Here is a 25,490-nt window from a genome sequence, read left to right on the forward strand (position 1 = left end):
TTTTATCTTCTGTGACAGGTATCTTCAGCTTTTTTTTTTTTTTTTTTTTTTTTTTTTTTTTTTTTTTTTTACTATGTTCCTAGAGTTAAAAGAACCAAAAAAGAAAGATCAAACAGACCTATTCCTGAATCACCAAAAGATACAGGGAGTTGGTCACATTGATAGTCTGTCATATGTTGTTGAACAATGGCCTTATGCTGTTTCATGGCACTAAAAGAGGGTAGCTATGTTAAATAAAACCACAACAGTCCAACCTGTTTGGTAGACTTGTTGGCAACTCAGTAGCATCCTCCCTTTGGATGCTCTCCTTCAGATAAACTCAGTGCATGAAATTTCGATGGTGTTAGACTGATTCTTCTGGTGAATAAAATGGAGAGTTTTATTCTCCGACACCTTCAGGTTTAAAGCAAAGCCAAATTCAGTAATCTTATTTAATGATCATCAAAGTCTGCTGAAGTCAAGAGAAATCTGTAAACCTTGGATGAGAACCCCAGATCATTACCTGTTGCAAACTTGTGTTGCGTGAAGAACTCCTTTATGGCTTAAGCCGTTGATACTTTTTTCCCTCTTTGGCAAGATCTTCTCTATGTCAGGGGTATAGCGTTCAATCAGTGTAGAGCTCATGGAGAATTTGAACTTTATGTCTGTAAAGCCTTCTGTGAGGATGCTCATATGGTGAAGTTTGCAGACTTGGAGAACAGTATTAAAAGATAATACTTGAAAAACTGTGCCTACTTTTTCAAACTTGACCAGTTCCAGACAGTACAATTTGGAGGCAATTTCTGGTCAGCTTCACTTTGGAAAAATACAGAAATGCAATTAATGTGCTAAAGCAAGAAAGCTTTGAATGAGTGGTGGTGCAGAATTTCAGCTGTAAACAACATGGGCTAATTTTGCCTTGACAGGACTCAACAAAAATGAGTTGTGGTTAAAGGGATTTGATGTCCCGGTGGATACAGACAGCTAACAGTTTAGGGTTTGCAAGGTTTGCTTTAATGTGGTTACACTTAGACTGTATATCATCAGGCAGCTTCAAGCTTTCAAATGACACTCTTCTTGCTAGCACTCATTTCTCAGATTCTAGAATATTTTCCTTCCTGTCTGTGTATTAGTTAAACATCTCTGCAATTCAGATGCCAAACTGAACCTTTCTCCACAGTGATTTCAGGAGAGGGAAACATTCATCAACACATCATCACAACATTTCATTTTGATTTTTTTTTTTTGAGTTGTCCCTCTGTTTTGTCTCTATCTAGTTCTGCAGAGCAGAAAGTCCCAGTTATGTATGCTGAGACTTGTATTTTCCTTTGCTTGGTATCTGCTTGTAGACAAACTTCCAGGTCTGATCCACTTTATCCATTCCACATTGCAAGATACAGAAAGAAGCAGGTTGAATGGTCACATTTTCCTTTTAAGCAATTCTAGGAAAGAAAATTAAACGGTGCATATTTACTGTAAGACTGTTCAGAAGTTTGAAAACAACATCATCAAAGCAGCTTAGAGCAATACATTATTCCATCGTCTGCATTGTTGTGCAGACCTCATATGTGTTGTGGAGCTGTGCTAATTTACTGTACTGCTGCAGACAGGTACAAAAGGACACGTTGTCTACTTGCAGCAGGGTAACGTTTCTACCAAGAGTGCAAAGTCTATAACGTGAGTGGCTTGTTTTCACCCTCACTGAAAAAAACAGAAAGCAAAAACCACAACTTCACAGATTAAAAAAACAGAATAAATTAGAAGTTTAAAAAGCACATCTCGATTACTTTTTTTGAAAGTTATCCCTTTTTCAGATGAGGCTGACAGACCTAATGAAGCTGTATCAACTTTCAGTGCAATTTAGAACCATGAGCACCTACTTCACCTTGAAATTGCATTTCGTCTCTCACATGGTTTAATTGTTCAAATGTTCAAATGTCGTTTTAATAATCCAGTAATAGAAGATATCCTGGACCCCTGTGGTGTTTCAGGTGTACTCTATTTCATCCCAGAGAAGAAGCAACTGTTGCTTAACCCCAGCGTTGTTTGTATTACTATATAATCCCCAAGAGATGCAAACTCATCCTGGGATCTTCTGTGTGAGTCTTTGTATAGGCAAACTATGAAAGCAGTTCCTGCCTCGGAGACCTTGGTCTAAAAGTAACCTGACAGAGAAGCAGTGGGGCCTGTGCCTGCATTGCCCCAGCTGCGCCCAGCATGCTGGCTGGCGCGGTGGATTTGCAGGTACAGGCCTGAACCTCGCAGCCTGGGCCCACACCTAATTAAGTTTGAATGCAGCAGAGCGAATTGCTTTCTGGGTGTACATTGGCACGTGTGTACCAGGGGTATCGCTGTGTGCTACGCTAATTAACTGAGTTTTTGTGAGAGCTGATGAAACCAAACTCTGGTATTTCTGCCTTTGCTGTGGTTGTAATAGAAAAGAGAGAAGTGAGATTTATTTTTAGTTGTGGATCACATTTCTCTTATAAAAACCCTTTGTGTATGGTATTTGGTTAATGAGACAAGAGCTGAACTGTGACATGATGGGTATAAATAGCCCATACTGATTTTGCTCTTATTTACTCCAGTAGTCCCTTTTGGAATCAAGAGAAGGGAATATTCAACAACAACAACAACAACAAAACTACAACAAACAAACAAAGAAAGAAACAAGCAGAATTTGCCCAGTTTCCTGATATGGTGAACTAGGAAAGGTGTCCATATCTTATTCTTTACAAATATACAGCTCTTTTATAAATGGAGCTTCTTAAATTAATACAACAGTGTTTTTCATACTACTTTATAATAAATAGATTCTATCATTGTTTTCATGTTTTCAAAAAGCACCTTTCTATGAAAGCTTAGCTCAAAATTCACTTAAGCTAGAGGCTCTTAGTCCATGCTTAATAAAGTTGGATTTAAGCAAATACTTAATGTTAAATGAGTACCGAATGAATTTCTGAATTAAATCTACAAATACTTTTCAGCACTAAGAAGAGTGATGGAACCTATTTTCGTATGGTATAGATGGTGCTAAACTGAGCTGTTTAGCTTTGAATCACTGTATGCCTTAAACATATGTCTTGATCACTTTTAGCTTAGCATATATCCCAAAATATTACTCTGGATCAAAAAACATTCCTAGATCCTTTGGATAGCCTCACAGCTGCAGTGCTTTACTTTTTAATACCTTGTCAGTAGAAACAAGGGTGAGGTGCCACGGGACCTGAACAAGGAAAAGAAAATCTGAAGTTGAAATTTGTATTCAAAATTAAAAGCTTTACCCAAGATGCACATACTCGGTACACATTTTCCATTTATGTTTATAGAACAGATTAAGGCCTGCATGTCAAGTTTAAATTTGCAGACTTCTGGTGGTGTATGTGTAAACAACTAAGTAACATAAGCTTTGCTCTAAGTGTGGTTTTGTTTGCTTTAATGTCCTATAAATTTTACTCTGACATCAAATGTATTGCTGAGTGTGATGAAGCTGGGGGTAATATTTCATTCAAGTGCAATTTTTGTCATCGTTCAAAACTATGGTAATGCATTTAATGATTCTTATCTATTCTTCAATGTCTGTGGTTATCTTTCTTATTTTCATTCTCATACATATCTATAGCACAGTCTAGATCTGGAAGATTTGATTTGCTATATATGTTCAAAGAATAGAAAAACTGATCCTGTGTTTTTATTATATTTTTCTGCAGTCTTCTCATAGACCTTGAAATTGAAGCTGGCACATTTTGTAAATGTGATTTTCTTTCTTGGATCTTTTGAAAGTTGATTTTCTCTGTAGGTAAATTAACCTGTGATTCTAATAGTAACATTGGCAAAATCAGCACAGTGGGATATGGATACAGGAATTCTTCAGAGCTCTGAATTAATAATTCCATTCTGCCCTGAATGTGACTCTGTCATCCAGCTAATTGTATTTAAATTAACTGACAAAAAACTTGGAACAAGCATGGAGAAATTGTGACAGAGGATTCACTGTTTGGGTAAGAACTGAGTGAAGAAATGCTCAACCCATCCCTGATAAGTAAATTTAATTGGTCAACTACCTGTCTGTCTCTAGGAGATTTTTCATTCCATTACAAAAACAGATAAAATTCCAGAAAGCTACAAAGGAATATTTTCAGTCATCATTTTTTTTTTTTTTTCTTAAAACGCTCCTTTGTTCAAAGCCATGCGCTCTATGCTCTGTGCTCTGCTCGAGTTTTGAAGTCGTATAGAGTTTTTTTTCCATATACATGTACATAGTTAGTGATGTCCTTTGAGGTCTCGATATATGAAAAAATGATAAAGGAAAATGTACTTTCATTTTTCTCTCTTGTGCACATGGAATGATTATTATTGCACTGCAAGGGTTGTGTGTTTTGTGTTTATTAAACTCTTCATGTTGAAATACAAGAACAGGTTAGTGTTATTTATCACAGTTATATTCTTTTTATTCTTACTAATGAACTTTAATAATGTCTTAGAAATGTATATGCAAATTTTGGGCAGAATAACGGCATGAACCATTTTGGAAATTGAATAAGCTTAGGAGTGAGTGGTAAAAAACTTCCACACTAGACTATGTGTTGAATTTGTTTCTGCTTGTATCCTAGCAGTGTATCCATACATTATACTACATATTCAATGTGAACATTTGTTCCTGTCCCTGACATATTTTCATGTGCATATTGTTATACTTGAATCTTGCCATGCAGTTGTAGGATGGTCATCAAGCATTTCATTTAATTAATTAGGAATTTAATATATCCTGTCTGTTTAGTTGAAAGCTGAAGGTAACTCATGAGCCAAACTGCCTAGGTCTATGTATTAACTAGTTGTGGTTTCTCCCTTACATTTTTCTTATGAGCTGGTTTACTTTCTCTCCAGATGTGTCAAGGGTGGGGCAGGCTTACACTGAAACACTGATTTTGTTGACAGCTTGGATACAGCTGGGGATGGATCTGTAAGACTTGAGCCCTCATTTGAGCGCTGAAGACTGATTTAGCCTCAAATTCCAAAACATTTACCAGGCATATTTCTGCTTGGTTGCAGTAGAATTATGTTAAAATCCTACAGAAATAGGGACATTTCATAAAACTTCAGCGAGCTGGGCAGGTTTCATTGTAATACAGTGACACCCACTACAAGAATTGATTGGAAATCTTAAAATATTTTTACAACATTTTAATGTAATGAATAATGTTTCACTTTCTCTTCATCAGAAGATGTCATCATCCTGCAGTATTTTCCCCAACTCTATTTATTACTTTTATTAAACATTTAATCTTTCAAGCATAGTGGGCAGGTAGGCTCGTACTCAAAGTACTTCAGCGAGTGACCACGTTAAGCACCTGTCAGCATTTCAAGTGTTGTCTTGAGAGTGCCCTTGGGAAACTCCTAGAGCACACATGTAGCTTAATCTCTGGCAACATTTCAAATTCAGCCATCATTAATTCCATAGCCCCTTTCAGCTTCTAAACCTATTCACCAGCTCCAAGCACGTCAGTGCCACTTCTGCTGCTTACCAGACTTAGCCAAGCCATCGTTCATCTGGCAAACAACAGGACACGCACCTTTGCAGCTGGCAACTGCCACATCAAATGTGGTCTCCTTGATCTCCCTTCCCATTGAGAAGCCTGCCAGCTGTCGGACCACCTTTCTTCCATTCTCAGTTCACTGCTGCTTAGCTTTGAGCGTCCTTCATCTTTGTCTGCAGAACATTTTACCAGATGTTCCTTGCCCAACCACACTAAATTCCCAGTAGCTGCTTCTTCCCCCATTAAAAGTCTTGGCCTGACAGTCCTGTTTGTTTCTTTTGTAGCTTATCCTTATGTTTTAGGATTTAAAATGCATTTTCATTTGTTTGGGAAAAGCAAATAACCTTTTCTTTGTGTTACCACAACTAAAAATGCTAGGTAAAAACAAAGACTCAATTCTGTTGCTTGTGCCTTGTTATGTCTTAACACTGTGCACTGCATCCACAGTTCTCCAGACAGGATGGGGAATGAGAGTTAAACCTTTATTGAGATGACACGATGTATTGGTTTTAAATGTACAGATGGAAACAAAATGTACAGAAGGTATATAAGTGAATAAGTAAAGGAAAAACTCACCAATGGTGGTGCCTTGACTGAAGCAGCTGAGGCAGTCCTCCCTGGTGAGCGATCTCCAAGAGATACTGCTCCAGTGGGAGTCAGCCCTTAAATGAGGTCTCAGAGGGGATGGAGTCAAGCTCCACCCCTCCCGGGAGCACAGCTACATCACTCTCACCTGTGCTCCCACAGCTGACCCCATACTTGCCTCAGCTGATTAATCAGAGGTTCAGGCTGTGATTACCAATCTCCCATACACTCCACCCCTTCACAGCGTGAACCAATGATTAGGTGAGTTTTCCCTTATCACAGAGACCCAACGCGACGCTGATACAATTTCCCGTCGCACCGAATGCTGATGTTATTCAAATGATGATTGGATGGGTATTCACGATCTTCCGTGGGCCAGTGCTTGATAGATGTTACTGGAGACAAGCCATCTCGAGGTGCAGGTCCATTTGCGTTTCATCAGTCCACACAAATTGTTCTCTGATGGTCCTAGAGGCTTAGAATCTTAGGGAGAGTAATACAGATGTTTCAAGGGTACCAGGAGAGGAAGGTCTGCCCTCCAGGGCAAGATACAGGCCGTATTCTTGTCTTGGGTCAATACTTCTGCTCGCACTGGATTATGTCCCGGCCTCCGATACCATACCCTCTGGCCAGATATCTGTGGCTGTATAACTATATCTGGCACCAGAGGAGGAGTCCTGATCTGCCATAGGGACATGATGGGTGTCCCTTTAGCAATAAAGACCGGAGTATTGACCACGATGTCAGTAGGCCATGTACCTATCACCGAGGGGGTAACTGAACCTCCCACCTCCAATAGTCTCCCCCAAGGTGCAAGTAGGCCACACCACTTGGGTCCTACTTGCACCTTCCAGGGCCAATTTATCTTATGGATTCCTGGTTTTAGATTCTCAGGGGCAGGGAGCAGAAGATTATTGTCATTACCAACCTGCGGTTTTACCTCTTTATCAGCACCTGTAATTTGAATCCTAAGGGGGGAGGCCCATATAGTGTGTAACATTTTCAGAGCACTGGGTCTGCCATCCCGAGGTCTTTCGTTCAAGTCCCGCAGGGTTTCGTATAATCTTTTTGTCCACCCCTGCAGGGACTGGGAGTCTGTCTTCAGGGCAGCCTTAAGAATACCATTGTAGCGTTCAATAAGGCCTGCCCCTGTTGGATTATATGGCAGATGGAATCGCCATTCAATGTTGTTCTCTTCTGCCCAGCGCTGTATCATCGCTCCAGTAAAGTGAGTCCCTTGGTCGCTCTCGATGACTTGAGGTGTCCCATATGCAGACATCAGTTTAGTGAGTGCCTTAATTGTATATGCTTGATTTGCCTTTGGTACAGGATAGGCTTGCAGCAGTCCACTTACAGTATCAACGCAGGTCAGGGCATATCTCGCCCCCTCAGACCGAGGGAGGGGCCCAATGTAATCAACCTGCCATCTCTGAAGAGGACTATATCCTCTAGCAATGTGGGATGTTGTTTCAGGCAACGGTCTTGGTCTCATCTTCGAGCAAGCGTCACAGTCCTGACATGCTTGGACGATATCAGATAGCTGTACAGGCAGCCCCCATGCTTTAGCAGCTGCCCACATTATCTTTTGTCCAGCATGCCGTAGCTTCTGATGTAACCATCGGGCAATATTTTCGGATTGTGAATTCCCAATCCATCGAACTCGGGCCAGTGTGTCCGCTTCATCGTTTCCTGGTGACTGCAGGGGTTGATGACCAGAGACATGGTAGACACATACCGTCCTGTGTTTGACTGTATTCCAAATGTCTACCCACATGTCTTTCCCCCAGATCGGTCGGGCGTGGATAGTCCATTCCTGGGTAGCCCACTGCGTAATCCACAGAGTAAGCCCCCGGTACACGGCCCAACTATCCGTACAGATGTTCAGGATGCCATCACCAGGTTCTTTAGTTATAACCATCCACACGGCTCGTAATTCTGCCCATTGGCTGCTCTGACCATCCCCCTCATCAAACCAGATTGTCTCAGTAGAGGGATGGTATGCTATAGCTCGCCACTTGCTCGGGTTGCCTCTGCTGGACCCATCCGTATACCAGGCATCTTCAGGAATAGGATATCTTCCTTCCTGAACAGGGCTCTTCTCTGGTGGAGCGACCATTGGTTCTTTCGGCGTATCACTGCGATATGTCACTGGGCCTAGGATCTTCTGTAATTCCTCCTTGAGTGGAGACGAAGACAGGCTGCTTCTTTGACTTAGATAGGCGACCCATCGTGCTACCGTCTGTGCTTGGGCCACCCCTGTCTTAGGAAGGTGAGTTAGATCTCTTACCCACCCCTGGATCGGTAATGTAGTTTTAACTATAACCTCTGCTGTTTGCGTTATTGGCTCTACCGCTTGTAACGCTGAATAGGCAGCCAATAACTGTTTTTCAATCATGCTGTATCTTTCTTCTGCTCCGTGCCAAACCTGAGACCAGAATCCAATGGGGGTTCGAACAGAACTCTGGCGTTGCCACAGGCCCCAGCCAAAACCATCCTGGGTAACATGAACGTCTAGTTCAGCTGGGAGGGTCGGATCAAATATACCCAATGCCTGGGCTTGTTTAACTGCCAGCTTTGCCTGTTGGAAAGCATCTTGTTCTACCTTCCCCCAGTTCCACGATTGACCCTTCTTGGTAAGCTTATACAATGGCCTCAACAACTGAGCTAAGTGAGGTATAAAGGAGCGCCAATACCCCAATATACCTAAGAACTCTTGTAGCTGTTTCGATGTTGTAGGGACTGGGAACGCTTGGACTTTATCCACTACTGCACTGGGTAGTACTTTGGTTTTTCCGGACCAAATTACTCCCAGGAATTTTACAGATAGCCCCGGACCTTGCACCTTCTGTGGGTTTATAGCCCACCCTCTCTTCTGCAGATAAGCTATCAATAAATCTGCTGCTTGTCTCACCGCCTCTAATGAATCGGATGTTAACAGGAGGTCATCAATATAATGATATAAATTTACATTATGTGGCTTCTGCCACTTAGCCAGATCACGCGCCACCAAATTATGACAAAAAGTAGGTGAATGCACGTACCCTTGCGGCAGAACCTGAAAAGTCCACTGCCTGCCTTCCCATGTGAATGCAAACTGGTCTTGTGATTCTTCACTAATTGGAATACTGAAGAATGCGTTCGCTAAGTCTAGGACACAGTGATACGTTTTAATTTCTCTACTTAGTGTGTCCATTAGGGAGGCAATATTGGGTACGGCTGCATGAACGGGCGGCGTGACCTTATTTAATTCCCTGTAATCCACTGTCATCCTCCATGTTCCATCCGATTTTCGCACTGGCCATATTGGGGAGTTGTACGGGCTATGTGCAGGCCTTATAATACCCACTTTTTCTAATTCCTGCACTGTTTTTGTTATTTCATCCTGCCCACCTGGGAGTCTGTACTGTTTTACATTAGTAATCCGACGTGGCTTGGGCAGACAAATAGGCTCATGTTTTGCATGGCCTCTCAATATTGTCTGAATTGCCCGGATACTAATGCATCTCTGCCGCAACCGGAACTCTCCCACTGTTGTGTGGAGAGCCAGACCCCACAAGATATCAATTCCCAATATGTACTCCGGAATTGGAGCAATAGATACCTTGTACTCCCGTGGTGGGAGGCGCCCGACCCCCAATTTTACCCAAGTTTGGGTGACTGGAACGGTCTGTCCCCCAAAGCCTCCAATCATTACTTTGTTCCCTCTGAATTTTGTTGGGTCTCCATATATTATAGATGTTTCCGCCCCAGTATCAACGAGGGCCATAACCTTCTGCACATTCTCTCGGGACCAATATATTGTCAATTCCACATAGGGCCTCCGGTCCCGTCTAGAGGCCCTAGGGTGACTGACGTCCCTCATCACGCCATAAACTGGGCCAGATTCAAGTCTTTTACCTCTGATGCCTCTGGTACTGTGACCCGAGGCACCTGAGGTGGCCTCTTTTTCCTATTTGGCACGACAAAGTCTTCTAGATTCCAAACTGTTGTTGGTCGTCGTTCTATAAGCCTTATCCCCGGTCTTTTGGGGCGGTTTTGAAATTTTTGTTCATCCTTCAGCTGTTTCCACAACTGAAGCAGAACGTGATTGGGCTGCCCATCAATTTTGGCAAATTGAACACCTGCTCGGAGTAGATCATTAAACATTTGTTTTCGGGACACCCTAATGGGTCCCGCCCGAGGGGTTCGTGGAGCCGATCTCCTGGCTCGGGTTATTGGAAAAACTTCAGAATCTTCAATTACTCTAATATTGCGCTTGGTTCTCAGGCGCTCAGTTTCTCCCAGGTCCGCTACCAATTGGGCAGCATGCTGGACTGCTGCCTCTGCGGCCACTAAAGGATTCAATATAGAAACCAATGTTCCATACATATGTGAGGGAGCCTGCTGTAAGATTAGGTCCCTCATTCCTGCGGAAAACTTCACCATGTCCGGACTAACAGATGCATCTTCATAGACAGCCTCTCGCATGCCTAGTTCCCGGATATAATTTTGTAGGTCTTCCATAGAAGACCACATTCCTGTATGTATTGGCATGTCTGTTTTATTTGACCATACCATACGGCAGGCAGCCATTATCCAATCTACGATTGAATGATTCTCTTCAGGGAACTGGGACCCTGAGTACAATCTCTGCCTCAGGGCAGGATGGACTGTTATTGTTGCTAGTTTAGATACCTCGGGGCCGCTAACTATTACACTTTCTGCTCCCGAGTCCCATAATCGTAGCAGCCAGGCTGGGACACTTTCCCTCGGTCTTTGCCTGAAGCGCTGTACTAGATCCATAAGTTCGGTGGGTGTGTATGGACGTGCTGTTACGTGTAAATAGGAGTCAGCAGGGGTCCATTGATCAGGAGGCACCCCTGCTGGTCGCTCCTGGACTTTTTTTGTTTTTTGAGTTACCATAGGACGGACTTCTAATAAGTCCGTCTTAAGTGGCTCTTCTAGGTCAGATTTAGTGACCTTAGTTTGATCCGATGTTTCAGGATCCCTACTATCATCCATTGTAATATATCTAATTTGGGGGGTGTTTGAAAAAAATGATGAATTTTTCCCCGTTAATAGATTAATTTCGCCCTCCAATTTTTCAATGCGGGCTTTTAATAATTGATTTTCATGTTCAATCTTATTTGATTTAACCTCTGCCTGATTTAAAGCATTCAATAAAGGCCAAGCAGCCATGGATGCAGCCATTTGCCTTTCCTTGGTTGTCAAAATATCTTTTTGCAACCCCTGAAAGTATTCAGTTAGATGGTAAGGGGACATATTGCCCGTTACCCGTAAGGGCCCCCATTGTTCGATAATTGTCGCTAATTGAAAATATGGGGACGCCTCAAACCCTGGTATTTGTCCAGGGAGGATTTTCCCTAAGGGGGTGATCTTCTCCCCCTTGAACCAGCTAAACACATTCCATAGGAAAGACATTTTTTTTTTTTCCGATATTTGCAGGCTCCTGGCTGGCTCGCCAAATGTATTGGTTTTAAATGTACAGATGGAAACAAAATGTACAGAAGGTATATAAGTGAATAAGTAAAGGAAAAACTCACCAATGGTGGTGCCTTGACTGAAGCAGCTGAGGCAGTCCTCCCTGGTGAGCGATCTCCAAGAGATACTGCTCCAGTGGGAGTCAGCCCTTAAATGAGGTCTCAGAGGGGATGGAGTCAAGCTCCACCCCTCCCGGGAGCACAGCTACATCACTCTCACCTGTGCTCCCACAGCTGACCCCATACTTGCCTCAGCTGATTAATCAGAGGTTCAGGCTGTGATTACCAATCTCCCATACACACGAATAGTAGTTATTGATAATGATTTGTTTTGTTTTGTGTTCAGTTGGAAAGCACATTTTACAGACTAGTACATAAATGTCAGTGAAGGTTTTTTTTAATGATATGTTTTGTTACCGAGCTGACCCTTCCTTTTACAAACAATGTTGAATTGCTATTTCAACTTTTCTATTTATTTATTTATTTATTTATTTTCCCAAATGTTCCCTACATGAGGGATGTCTGGTGATCTCAATTTCAGGAAGTGATGTTTGTCAGCTATAGGAAATGTACACTGAAGCAAATACAGGACAAATTCTGTTGGTGGACTCAACTGTTGGTCATCTAGTATGGTAAATACACCTTTTGAGTAGCTTATAAGCTAAAGAATGCTATCTCAAATGCTGACTGTTTGCAGTGGATATGGGCAAACGTCATTTTTTATTGTACGTGACAGTGACCCTAAAAGTAGAAAGACTAACTATCAATAAAAGTGATCTGGAAATTAGGATTTTAGTCACAGTAGAGTTCTGCATTGAGGCTTTGATCAGCATCTTGGTGCAAAAACCAACAGAGTATTTTGTAGAAGAACTCTGTTAGCTAAAGAAGAGCATCACATGCCATGCTGACTGTAGTATCAGAGGTACAAACCTGGTGACCTGGAAGGTCCATAGTCCCACATAGTCCTGTGTAGCAGTTGTTTGCAGTGATGAAGAGAAAAAATAAAGCCTTAGGATTATTGCTTCCAAAGGGCTGTTACAAGTCCTAGGGATTAACTTGAATATAAGATATTATGATATGCATTATAGATAGTGTGTCAGTTATCTGGATTCTTCTGACTCTCTCTGAAGACCTCTGAGAAGTCTCTACTAATTTACTGTTCACTAGACAGAACTATGTACCACTGTTACTTATAAAAGAGCCAAAGGAAATTAGATGCTAAAAAGCCATGGCAAATTTTGTTTAGAAATGTCAGCTTAAACTGTCAGATACCAGGGAACTAATATTGCCCTTATTCCTCCGTTTGTTGCGTTGCTTTTTTCCCTAGCTCAGAGGCTAAATGTTTTAGTCTGGACAGTTGAAGTTTGCTAAGTTAAAAGTCATCAAAAACAGAAGGATGAAAGAGGAATTTAAGCAGTCCAATTACTATGAATTATTTCCAGCATCTTGTGTAGCATAAATTATGTTTTACTTTTGTTGGCACTTGTGAAAAAATAACAGCTATTGATTAGGCCTGTCAAGCCCTCATGGCCTGACAAGATATCTTTACTGTAGTCATGTGGGCAAAAGATTGAAATGATGCTGAGAGAGTGAGATCCTCTACAATCATCTCCTCTCATTGTTATTTTTAGTGGGCTTTTTTTTTAGATGCACTGTATACAGTAGAACCTTATTAAAGCCTCACTTAAGATTCTTAGATAATCACCCTCAGCAGGCTTCTTCTGGGAGATTTTCAGCAAACCATTTTTAAACACAGCAATATATTGATTTTTGAGAGGGGACAAGTGGGAGGTTGCTAATCTGGGCATTTGGGTCAAAGTCAGTGTTCGTGTCCCTGCTTCCTTATTTTAGTGGGAGTGGGCAGCAAGCATAGGCATGACTCTGCCACTGATTAGAACTTCGTTCGCAGCTTTTAGTTCTGGCAGTCTGAAAAACTGGAGGTTGTAACTGAAATGTAGAGCAGAAGTAGATTTTTACTCTGGTGAAATGGGTGACCAACGCTGACAGTGGTATGAGGAAGAATTTTAAAGGTGTCGGAGTGAGAGGATATAGCTGTTTGTTTCCATTTTCATATGAGCTGAGGAATAAGTATAGTAATAGATGCAGCACTCTTGTATTTTGGGGCTGTGTGTGAGCATACTAGAGTGATATGGACAAGTCTTTAGACTTCATCTATTCAGGTAGAACAGGTGGGAGGGACAGGTCTTTGAGCAATTTGGTTTCTTGAGATTTTCTTGTCCCCATTAGTTTAGTATCAAGATGCAGTGTAATAAGTATGCCTGACTATCTAGCCTGACTTGAGTATCTTTCTTTTTACCACCACTGTCCTCGTCCATATCTAACAGCAGTCTTTGGTACTTGAGCTGTAATTATTGCTAAATAATCTGTGATCCTTCCCTGAGGTGGATATTACCACTTGAGTGCAATTATGGCAGTAGAGGTCAGATGTTCATTTGGCAAGAGAAGCCATGAGTTTCTTCATGTCATCCATTCAAAGTTCATGGGAAACCATCTGAAGGTAGAAAGTATGTGTAAACAGCCATAATATGCAGGCAGAGATGATCAAAATATTGGTAGGTGGGAGCATTTGTGGTATTTTTCCTGATTTTCTTCATTGGGGTTCAAAATGTCAAGATTGTGACTTGAGTCAGGGAGAGTTTGAGCAGTAGTAAGAAGCCAGATAGCAGTAGTGAGTGGCCAGATAGCAGTAGTGCTAGGAAACCTTGTCTCTGGTCAGGTAGCATATGGACTTAAAAACAAATCACTAAAAATGGTTCAAATGATAAAGGTTTGTCAGATATTAAGAATGGATGGGAGTGTGGTGAAGGATGCTTGCAGTCCCTCTTTCTCATTGGTGGCAGCCTTTTTCTCTTGTTTGCCAAGCAGTTCATACTTGGAGCTGTCTCTAATCTGTCATCTGTTCTTGGAGTTTCAGGTGGCATTAGCAGATAAAATTCCCTTTGCTTGCTTGTGCTTGGCTGAGGGATTGCACCTTTCCTTAAATATCTGGACTTTACCACTGTAATCCCCATCACTGATTTGTAACTAAGATTATTACAATACATTGAGCATAAAACTGCTACCTAGTAACCACAAAGAAGATAATCACTCTTTGTAAGGGAAACTGGTGATGACAGCGTGAACTTCTGATTAACCATCTGAGGCAAGTGACAAGTCAGCTGTGGGAGCACAGGTGAAGGTAATTTAGCTGTGCTCCCAGAAGGGGTGGAGCTTGACTCCACATCTCCTAGATCCCATTTAAGAGCTGACCACCGCTAAAGTAGCATCTCTTTCTGGAGATTGCTCCTTTGTGGAGGTTTTGTTGTGAGCCTCAATGCTCTTGCGGAATGCCTTTCTGATTTCTTTTTTGTGGATGACATTGCAGGAAGGTATTTTGGCACGTGACAATTTACGTCTCACAGCTTCACTGAGTGTACAGATTATTTGAGGTGTGGTGCAAAGCCTAATTATTTACTTTTCCTATCGAGAGAGTTATTAGGGTGCATGATTTTGCTTTGTGACTTTTCAGAAGTATAGTAAGAAGCTGAGCTGGAACCCTAGGAGTTATATGCTACAACAGTCAAATACATTTATTGCTAACACCTTTGTTTTTGTTGTTGTCACCACTGCATGTGAGATTTGAATCCTTTGCGTCCTTACAACTACTTCTCAAAATACTGTATCTATAGCTCTGTTGCTGAGGTTTTTTTGGTATGTCTCCTTTATTCCTCTTCTCTGTTAGCTTTCAAACTCTTTCAAGGACTAGATTTAAATCAAAAGGCTTGTCTTTGACTTTAATAAGCTTTTAATAAAATCTGAGGGAAAAAAAAGCCACCAACACCCCTTACAAGAGCAGTTTTTATGAGGGTTTGGCTCCTTTCTCTAACTCCACAAGACCCCGTATTCTTGGTACCGCTTCTCTACACACCTGGCCATCATTAAGTAGTCTTTGTTTTTCTTTCGGTCTTAACCTTGTTTTAGCAAATGTAGTGTAACGTAGTACTGGGGAAGCTTATAAAATAATTAACTTCAAGTAAGGAGTGACTCGTTGGTAAACATGCCACCCAGTAAGGCTTATTTATTTCAAGGCAAGTTTAAAAATACTGACTGTTTTGAAGCCCTGGCTGCCTTGTTTTACAGCGGAATCATTTTCTTTTTCCTTTTTTATTTTCTGTTATGTTCCCTACCCTGATTTTTTTGTTGTTTAAATGGAAAGTTACGAGTATGTGAGGATTTTCTCAGAGTCCTAGAAAAACCTGGCGGTGTCAAATTGAATAGCAGATTAAGAGGTTAATAAGAACATTTCCCCCAAATTAAATCATCTCAATGGTGTTAGGATTGAAAAGGAAAACAGGAGAGAGAAACTAAAGGGAATGCAATATGGACATCATGCATGATCTTTCTCTCCTTTAAGGTAGGAGCTAGCACAGCAGTTTTTAACAATTAGCCCTTGTGTGTTTGTGTGCTTTCCTTCCTTCCATGTTGTTTCACAGTTATCTGTTAGTAACAGCAGTATTATTACACACAGATTAAAAGACAGGCAGCTTTTAGACTCCCTGACAGTTGGCCAGAGCAGAGATTAGAGATAAAAGTTAATCCCGTGAGGTAATAGCAAAAAAAGAGTACAAAGACATGAGATGAGCCGATAATGGTTTGTTTAGGTAAGAAGGCTTCCCCTTCCTTGGTGATTGGCTCTTGCTCAGTGGTGCTCCGAGGGATAGCTTCCCAAATCCTTCCGAAGGTTTATAGCTGCTAGCAGTGGTCAGTGACAGTGCTGGGGGAAAAATATGGCAGCCAGCAGTGGTAAAAAATAATGAAATCATTCTAACCATAAATGGAAGGTGCTGGACCATGGGGGAGATGAGAGATGTTTTCTTCCACAGCTGCAGAGCTATTAGTCAGTTAACACTTGAACAGAGGGAGGTTAAAACAGTTTCTAAGTTGGGCTTGAAAATATCAAAGAAAAGAATGTTTATGTTTCTCGTAAAGGGAAAATAATTCAAAAATGAAATGGAACTTGAGTGTGATCGAGAGTGGTTAAAACATTAATAGTCTGATAGGCTTTAAGTTTTACTTCTCCAAGTTTCGCTGTTCCTGACTGTTTCATTAAACCTACTGCATGTTCAGAGAAAAAAGTTTTCAAAGATTTTCTTGTATTTCATGTATTTAGGAATGCTCTTAAATCTGCGTGGCTTCAAAAACGAAATTCAAACAAAGCCATCCCTTTATAGTCAAGTTATGAAGGAATATTCAAAAGAAGATTAGAAACATGATACAAGTGAATCTTTACTTTAGAACAGCCCTATCATTTTGCAGCTAACACAGATAAATATGTGTTTGAAATAGATGCTGTCTACCAACCACTGGTGATCCAGCACTTTGCTGCAGTCACAAAACTGAAGAGGTGGAAATTCATATCTGGTTTCTTTTTTGTTGTTGTTGTTTGGTTGGGATTGTTTTGTGTGTTGATTTTTTTGTTGTTGTTGTTGTTGTTGTTTTGTTTTTAACACTGATTCAAGAAAGCAGTAGCATTCAGATTCCTGACAGTAGTAATAATATGATCCCAAAATGATGAATTAGCAAGCTGGAATTATTGAGCTTGCCTTAAAGCTGGCTATTGCAAACACTAGGCTAAGAAGAGAACTGTAATAGAAACAAAGGAGTGCCGAATTAGGACATCTTGCTATGGGAACTGATGGGAAAAAAAAATTGCCCTCAGATTTGCTTCTTTGTACTTCTCTTTTTGAGGACAAGAAAGTAACATGAGTATCAAAAAGCACAATTATAAATAGAAGAACCCCAGAGTGACCATAAAAAGTGAGTTCCTTAAGATGTAGTTTAATCCTTGAATTTCTTCTATGAATCTGTTTCAAGGAGTCAGTAAATCAAACTCTGGTTTTTATTTGTTTTCTGTCAAGGATCGAATTTCTGGATATTAATTAATATCTCACTTGGAATATTAATGAAATTTGTGCGATCACAGTAAGTAGGTCTTTGAAGAAGTGATGAGTAGATTGGAAACTAACTAGTCAAAATTTCTCCCTAAACTTAGGAGAAGGAAAAACTATTAAGATTTAAAATAATAATAATAATAATAAAGCAATAACTTCACAAAGTACTCTGATCATTCGCTATAGTGTTTCCCAATCTTTTGGAGTCCTTGGGTTGTGGGACAGACTCAACTAGTAACATCTATGGATTAGTGTTAACATTCCTGAAATCTGAGTATTTCACATTCATGATTCTAGAGACCTCTTTTAGGTGTCAGGCAGAAAATATTAATAATTATGGTACTGACCCCTTCTTTCTGCAGTTATACTGAAGTACTTGTGAGACAAAAACACGGCTCCATAAATCAGTAATATGATAGGTTTATTTGAGGGGCTCACCATCATTCAGGAAATATTAGTTTCCTCCAAAAACAGAAGCGCAGACTGCTGCAGATACATTATAGAGCCATAGACAATATATTATCTTTTGATGGGTCAGATTGTAGTATTGCTGCAGTAATGCTGAGGCAAGGTTTCCACACAAAGACGTAGCATATCCTCCTATAGGACAGTACCTCTGGGAGTGTCTTGTGTAGTTACCAGAGCTGCAGATACTTGCAAGATTCTAATTTTGGAATAAGAAAGGAATGATAGGCAGGAATTTTCATTTTCAAAGCTTCCTGATGGAAAGAAAAATAACATTTTTACAATATTTTCAGTTTGAGCCTTATTGCAAGCCTTTGTTCAAATATGACGCAGTTTTGCATCCATCTCATTTTCAGCTCCTGTAAACTTGCCAAGGTTTGTCATGTCCTGTTTTGTTTTAGCCCCATTTTCTCCTTTTTGTGCTTGAACAAGTGGGAAAAAGAAGCCAGGGTCCAGAGACTGTCCTTTTCCAAAGGGACTCAGCTGCATTGCTCTTCCTTACGTAATTCCGAAGCTCCTTGCTTCAGGCTTAATTTGATTAGGACAAAAGTCAGAGTATGAAGTTGTAAGAAACTGTGGTAACAAAATTTAGCCTCACTTTTTGTTCTTTAGAACAATTAGACAACAAAAGGAAACGGAAGGAAAAATACCAGCCTCTCCACTTGCCAAAAGAATTGTCACATTCCTCTCTACTGTTCAGAAGTAATTCACATTTTTGGGTAACAACCCACCATAGCTTTCATAAACAGTGCTAATATAATTTGCTTCTAATAGAATTTCATGGTGTACATAGCTTGCAGATAATTGGTTTAGGAATAAATTGATGGGAGGGCTTTTCTGCAGTCTCTCTTTTTATCATTTGCTGCTACTATATGTCATTCAGAGTCCAACTCAATCAAGAGTCTATTACTGATAGCTGAACAATGTGGTGCCTACGGATCTTTTATGATGCAAAAGCGGTCAGTTGTATTGTGCGTGTTTCAAAAGGCATGACAGGGGGGGGAAAAAAAGAACAGAAGAAAGAACTTCACATACTAGCATTTAGACAGGAAGGTGAATCATTAGAAGTAGGTTTTTTTGGCTATACATTTCTTGTTTAAAATTCTAAGTTGAGTAACAGAACTTCAATATTTATTTATGTATTAGTGAGTGTCAAGTAAGTGTTGTGAAGTTGTACTGTGACTCCATTATGTATGTCAGGGTTTTCATTGGCTTCACAGATAACAACGGATACAAAATATTCCTCTCCGCTCTTAATTTTCTTGTTGCAGTTACTTGCCATTCTCACTTAAGAATGCATCTCAGTGCTCCACATCTTCCTGAGTTTTTCTAGACTGAGAAAGGAGTGAATAAGATCATTTAAGCATCACAGTTTGGTGCTATTAGATTCAGTGGCGGGGGTGTTAGAGATTCATAATCCTTGAGATCCTTTCAACCTGGGCCATTCTGTGATTCTATGTGTTCTGTATGAGTATTGGGCATTGGTGTGAGGAGTCTTAGCCCTTGTCAGAAGGGAAATACAGATAATCCAAAACCCATGTGATTTTTCTTTTTCTTTTTGAAAAAGTAAACCACATGGTTTCTAGAATGTCTTACCCAGATGAAAGACTTCCTTTTGACTGAGTTTGTTCCTTCTAGGTCTAGTGTACTAGATACATGAATAGTATCTTTTGATTTCTTTAGAAGTGAGAAAGATTGGGATACGTCTTCCATGTTCCATTACTTTAGTCAAATTTCACATAAGGATGATGGAATGATGTGATTCTCAGTGTAGATGATATTCAGATCTTTGTACACATTTTCTTGACTGTGATAACCTGTAAAATAATATGTAGACTCCACTAAATTAATATATATATTTTAAAAACATCTCCTCTGTATCCCTTGATATGTATGATCATATATACCAGAGAACTAGCTGGGTTTTTTTTGTTGTGTCTTGTTCCATTGGTCTGGACCAAAAAGATGAAGTCTCAAGCTCTAGGAAAGTCAGGGAGAATTAAAAATATATATATAACCACAGGTTTTCATATGTCAGGATCAAAGTGCTTTATCTGAACTGCCATATTTCCTAACTGTGAAAAAGTCACACTGTCAAATGAAAAACAGATTTTGTAATCAGAGATCAAATTCTAATTGCAATAGCTTCACTTTGGTACCATCAGAGATCCCCTGCCACACTGCTCAGATTAAGAAGTTGTGTTTTTCCCACATGATATCATTGTGTAGGTAAACAGCAGTGATTTGTGATGCTATTGTGCAGCCCTTCACAAGACTACGTGCCTGGAGGTGCAGTATTACTACTGGTGAAATGCCTTCACTCTGCATCAAACAGCTTTCTTACACTGCATAATATAAAATCAAAAGGCGAAAGTTTGTCTGTGGTTGCTCATACTGTTTTGTGTTAATAGGGCAGTAGGAAACAGAAATGAAAAATGTAACAGAAATCCCTTTATCTCAAAAGTGAACCCGCAGAAGATTTTAAGTCATTTCATTTTCTTGCTGTTTTCAGAGACAAACTTCTATACAGAGTTGATCAATTTGATCTGAGAAAATAGTCTTTTACAAAAGAAGCTTTAAGCAAGATCTCCATCAGTCATTCACAGGAAGATGTAGGGGATTTTGGTTCTATATTTTTTTTCAGTCTTTTCCAACCTCCTACGCGTCTGGGTTATAGGTGGGATCAAGTTGGGAAGCGTTAAAAATCAGAGGAGAACAATTTTTGGTATGCTTAACGTTTACCCAAATGTAAGAAAAGCCTTTCCCAAAGGCTTTCAAGTGAACTTTCACAATGGTTCAATAAACCTAGTTGATTTGGGGAGTCTCAGCTATGTTTATGATCTTAAGGAATTATCTGAACTTTCAAAGTTTTAATAGTTATCCCCATCATGATAGGTCTTACATGACCGGCAACAGCTTTCGCTCCGTTGGCTCTTGGCTTCTGTTTTGCTTGTATGCTGCTTGGTGTTCTTGAGGGCAAATAGATTTCACTTGCAGCAGGAAAGCTTTGGGGTGAACGCGTGTGCATGTGTGTACATGTGTGTGCCAGGGGGCGAGGAGGGGAGAGAGAGAATCACACCTGTGTGAAATGTACGGGGGAGAGAGGCGAGGATACTGAATGGCAACATTTAGGCATTGACTGTGACATTGTATTAACCTTTTTAATGGATGTATGTAATAAAGTGACATGTAAATGGAGCACAAGGGGAGATATGACACTATATCTGGAAAAGGATAAAACAGCCAGTGAATACTGGGCTATTATAGCAGTTTGCAAACCTTGGATAAACTCAGTCAGCGGTTGTATAATTGGTTATTCAATCCCGACCCTTGTTCACAGCTCAAAGCCAGGAACACTGAGACCTGTTGCCAATTTGAGTGAATGCAGTGACTGTGCTCGGCCGGGGCCTAGCGCTGGAGCCAGGCCTTTTCCTGTGGGCTGGTTTCCACCATGTCTGGGACTGGCGTGGTGACAGTAGCCCTTTTGTTGTGAAAGGCTGGCTGGTACTCCCCTCCTTTGCAAAATGTCTAACAGCTACACAAATATAAGAAAATAGGAAAAGGGACTTACTGTAGCTTTTCTCTCACCAAGTTAAATGTAGAGGCTGTGAAAAGGAGGCAAAGTCCAAGCAATAAGGGAAACTGAAGCGTGCTCTGAGAAGCCACAGCTAGATAAGGGAAGCAGCATGTTCCTTCGGTGTACAACGTGAACCGTGGAGAAAACGAGGCAGTCTTAAATAGCATGAAATGCAAACTGTGCATCCCGAGTAGGGCTCTCCTCTTGCAGAGCACTCTCTTCTGCACATGTGGTTGCCCCTTGGGCTGCACCGAGCAACCCAAGAAGCCTGAGGGAGAAGGAGGCCCTGTGGGACCACTGCGGTGCTGAGCACTGGGACTTCTGCATGGAAACACTGCAGAAAAAGACACAGAAGCACCGGTGCTGCTGTCATGGGCTGGTGTGGAGTTTGCCTTCGTGGAGGCAGTGTGGTACGAGGCAGCTGGGGACAAGCAGGGGAGTGCTGCGAGTACCCCAGTGCCCTCCACCCGCATCCCTGCACACACGGCTTCCCAGCAAAGGCAGGGAGATATTTATGGAATGTCCTGACTCAGAGGCCAGCTGTTTCTCTTCTAGTAAAATGGTAGTTAGAAACAAATCAGAAGAAGGTTTGATTTTGGTTGATGAAATAATGAATATTCAGTAATATATATAGAAGATGAGCCTAGATGAGCTAATGGTTCCTTCTGGTTTCCAGCTTTTTGTGAATGAGTCTGCAGTGCTATGAATCTACAGCTTAAATTTTCCCTCCCTTCTCCCCCTTGTTCTCTTAGCTGTCAGCGATGGGATCTTGCTCCTTTCTAAGTATTATAGTCTCTAAATGTGCTATGTTACACAGTATTGTTTTTGTCACCTCCTGAAACTACATCATCCCAGAGATAAGGGAGTTGTTGATTGTACACGATCTTTTAAAGTTACAAAATAACACTGAGGTAATGGTTAAAATTATATGCCTCTATAACACAAAGGGATGGGTTTGGGGGCTAATCTCTTTGCCATTCTGATTTACTCTAGTTCAGAGAAAATAATACAGAGTGCCCGATTTAATGAAAGGCTGCGATTCAATCAAGAGGTTCTGCTGAGGTCGTATAATATAAATGGCTACTGCACCTCTTGACTGAGTTACAGCCTTGATAATTCAGTACTTTGTTGTTATTTATGAGGGTAACTTTTCAAAGTAATCTGCATATCTCCCGCTAAAACCTGCTTTGAAAATTTTGTGCCATGATGTCATTGTAAAAGAATTTTTTTTCTTTTAGTAAGAAAAGAAAGAAAGAAAAAAAAAAAACCAGCAAAATGAGGGGGGAAAGGAATGCATTGTTTTAGAATAGAAAATTAATCACTTGGAAATGGACTAGTTATTGTGAAGCAAATGCAGAAAGAGTATTGAACTTGCAATACATGAGAAAAACTGCAGACACTCCTGCCGAGGCTTTTAATGGAAAATACACCACATCATCTCATTATAAACACAGCTATGGGCACGAAGAGTTGTAACAGTGGAGGAAAAGTGGCATTATGGAAATATATATATATATTTATAATGACAGCTAATGTTGATCAATCTTAATTGAAATATGGCTTGAGTTAGCAGAAATTCATTCTAGTAGGGACTCCTGGAATTTGGATGTTTTAGGTGTTTACGTGAAGGACATAGTATTGTACCTTGCTGGTGTAAATGGTATGGTTTAATGGTCAGGAGTCCAGTGCACTCAATCCATTGAAGTCTAGCCCTACGGACACTGCAGAATCCACTCAACATACACCACGCTTTCTTAACCCCACAAATTTTATCTGTTTGACATCACAATGCAATATTGTATGCCAGGATAAAACACTGATGTCTCCCTTAGGTCAGTGTTTTCAATTTAGTGTATCGTAGGTGTCTGACTGGAGAGTCTACAGAGGGTGTAGAAGAATAAATGCTTGAGATGCCTCATTAATTTAATTTAGCTAAGAGAGTAGTGGGCTTAAAGGATTTTGTAGTAGAACAACCCAAATGTAATTTAAATAGAATGGAAGAAAGTTTTTATTTCATCATTTTCTCCAAGTTAGAAATGTTCAAAGTTGTAATAGCTGCTTCTAGATGTTATAAACATTCAAAAAGTATCTGAAATACATATGGAAACAAATGTTTCAATGAAACTCAGATCAAGGCTGTGCAGAAGCCCAGCTTTTCAGCAGAATGCTAGCAGTGCACGTCTACAGCACTCCTTTTTCTTTCTTTAAGGACAGGCAAATGGGAGAGGGAAGAAGAGAAAGAAGTATAATGCACTGCCTACCAAGTAAACCATAAATCACAGTGAGCTACACCTCTTCAACTCTGAAGTCTTGGAAAGCAAAATAATTTTCTTTGATCCGATTTTTAGAGTTGAAAATCATTCACAAGATTCACAAAGAATGGAAGAATTCCTGTTGCCAAATTTAGAACCCACTTCATAGGTTTCTTCTAGCTATATTAGGAGTTTGCAAATTTAGAGGCCAAGATTATTAAAAATCTGGAAAAAGTTTGATTTTAGAATTGCTGCATTACATTTCACCATTTCATTTCTCTGCTTGAGCTAGAATTAGATCAAGGTGGTTTTTGTTTGTTTGTTTCAAATAAGAATCTATTATTGCCATGAAAAAATATCCTGGTTGACTGAGAAATACTTATTTACACCTTTCTGTGAAAAGCAGTCATTTTAAATTTTCCTTAATACTTCAGCCATATAATAAATGATATACTAGTTCTTCTGTTATAGATAAAGCAAAAGCTGATGGTGTCATTTTCAGCATTGTTCCATTTTCCACTACCTTGCAAGGGTAGGCATAACATGTTCTATATTGTTCCATGCAGCATGACCTTAAGTTTTTTTAAATTAAGCTACCTTTTATATATGCCTGATTCAGCTTGTGTTGAACTAGAGAGATGTAACAGGAATTAGATGGGACCCTCCAGGTCCATCATCTGCTATAACAGGGATCAAGAAATACAAGAGCAAATGGGAAAGTTTCCTAAAGGCACATGATGGTCTGTGGGAGACTGGGGAGGGAAGCCTCTGTTTTACACCAAGTGTCTATTAAGGCACTTCCATTTCTTCAGCCAGGTAGTGGGAAGCTGAGTAAATTGGTGGTGTAGTGCTTAATGGCTGTGTTCATGTAACTCCAAGTTTAGCTCGGTGGTTAGAACATAGGAGAGAAGGGAAGCCAGCATAGAATAATTCTCCCTTTCTTTTCTGTTCTTCTCTGTAGCCATTGTATTTTACATGGCATTTGACCATGTCTATTTGTCATTCATGTGGCTTATTCCACCACCAACACCACCCCCAGCCCCGAGTACACTGGAAAATGCTGTTGAAGAGGGAAAGGGGGAGATGGGAGGGCACGGTTGTGTGGTTTTTGCCAATTGCAACTCTTAAGACTTTGCTGAAAGCTGCAGTCGTCAGTGTGGTTATGCGATACAGAAATTTATTCCATCGGCTTTCAAGGTATAGACTGCTTTCATTTATGCCATAGCATCCCCCCGGGATTAAGTCATTTGTTGCTCTGGCATTCTCTTAAAGCCTGGTCACAAAAGAGAACTTTCTGAACAATGGACCTGTTATCCTATTCAGCCCTTTCTGATCTATTAAATTCCCTGTTACACCATTCTGCAATTACTCCACACCCCACCTTCCCAGACCCCCTGTTCTCAAGCAATCTGGGAATTTGCCCTTGTCATTTGCCTCACTCCACAGGAGACCCGCATCCCTCTGTTTCCTCCCCCCCACTGTTGACACTGACTCTGTGTTCTTTTCTGCGCTTGGCATAATCATGCAGTTTTTGGTTTTGGTTTGACTCTCCTTCATACCTGCATACCAGTGAAAAATTGAATATCTACTCAAAGAGTTCTCCATCCCTTTCAGATTGATACAAGTTTTTAAAGAAAATATTCCAGTTTTATCTCAAGGTTGGA

At 40.5% G+C, this 25,490-nt stretch overlaps 1 protein-coding gene across 12 annotated transcripts in view; it reads left to right on the plus strand.

Annotated features, from left to right (window-relative positions):
- Nucleotides 1–25,490, plus strand: part of SOX5 (SRY-box transcription factor 5) — a 642,538-nt gene that overhangs the window by 446,332 nt on the left and 170,716 nt on the right. The gene's annotated exons all lie outside the window — the stretch shown is intronic.

Source organism: Excalfactoria chinensis, chromosome 1, assembly GCF_039878825.1.
Source record: "Excalfactoria chinensis isolate bCotChi1 chromosome 1, bCotChi1.hap2, whole genome shotgun sequence".
Lineage (NCBI taxonomy): Eukaryota > Metazoa > Chordata > Aves > Galliformes > Phasianidae > Excalfactoria > Excalfactoria chinensis.